Raw genomic sequence first — 1,198 nt, 5'->3', positions numbered from 1 at the left:
AAAAAAAAAAAAAAAAAAAAAATCCAGTTAAATGCTTCTCATTGTATTTGTGGTGAAGGACCACTTTAAACATTTCCAAACTGTTCCAGGCCAACACTTCCATAAGCTGTAATAAAAATGAATAACTAAAAAATGAGATGACAAAAAGCCAAGGCCACACACCATACAAGCCCCTGGAGCATGTGCTGGTTGTTGTGGCAGTGTACAATTGCTTTTAGTGTTTCTAAAGGTTGAGTTTCAATTTCTGTACTTTGGTAATTGTAAACAAATAGTGATTTGTGGACCAGCGACAGTGTGGCACCTGCATGGTGAGGCAGCATTTGACCTCAGGTCCCTCTCTCAGAGCTGTTGGTCGGTCCTCCAGCCAGGGCCTTGGTGGAGAGTTCAGTGATGGTGGATAGACAGCAGCTCTTCCCTAACACTAGGATCCTGGAGAGCTTTTGTTTATGTGGATTTTATCTATCAATATTTGCCCTCTTAGGGATTATTTTATTTTTATTTTACTTTATTTTTTCAAGAAAGGGCCTAGCTGTGTTGCTCAGACTGGAGTGCAGTGGTATCATCTCATCTCACCACCACTTCCGTCTTCCAGGCTCAAGCAATCCCCCGACTTCAGCCTCCTGAGTTGTTGGAACTACAAGTGCGCACCCCCATGCCCAGCTAATTTTTTTGTATTTTTCATAGAGACAGGTTCTCACTATATTGCCCAGGCTGGTCTTTACTCCTAGGCTCAAGTGATCCTCCCACCTTGGCCTCCCAAAGGGCTGGGATTACAGGTGTGAGCCACCATGCCTGGCCCCTCTTAGAAATTAAGACTGAGAAATTTAAAATATACTGTGGGTCTGGGCACAGTGGCTCACGCCTGTAATCCCAGCACTTTTGGAGGCCAACGTGGGCGGATCACCTGAGTTCTGGAGTTCGAGACCAGTGTAGCCAACATGGTGAAACCCTATCTCTACTAAAAATACAAAAATTGGCCAGGCATGGTGGTGTGGTGGCGGGTGCCTATAATCCCAGCTACTCAGGAGGCTGAAGCAGGCGAATTGCTTGAACCCAGGAGGCAGAGATTGTAGTGAGCCTAGATTGCGCCACTGCACTCTAGCCTGGGTGACAGAGTGTGACTTTGTCTAAAAAAAATAAAATAGGCCGGGCGCGGTGGCTCAAGCCTGTAATCCCAGCACTTTGGGAGGCCGAGACG

The 1,198-nt window shown here is 46.2% G+C and overlaps 1 protein-coding gene across 3 annotated transcripts in view; it reads left to right on the top strand.

The window, feature by feature from the left end:
• The window catches only part of ACAD9 (acyl-CoA dehydrogenase family, member 9), a 37,637-nt gene that overhangs the window by 5,784 nt on the left and 30,655 nt on the right, over window positions 1-1,198 (top strand). The gene's annotated exons all lie outside the window — the stretch shown is intronic.

The sequence above is a fragment of the Mandrillus leucophaeus genome, unplaced genomic scaffold (genome assembly GCF_000951045.1).
Source record: "Mandrillus leucophaeus isolate KB7577 unplaced genomic scaffold, Mleu.le_1.0 Scaffold680, whole genome shotgun sequence".
NCBI classification, from domain to species: domain Eukaryota; kingdom Metazoa; phylum Chordata; class Mammalia; order Primates; family Cercopithecidae; genus Mandrillus; species Mandrillus leucophaeus.
This window is presented reverse-complemented; position numbering and strand designations above follow the sequence as displayed.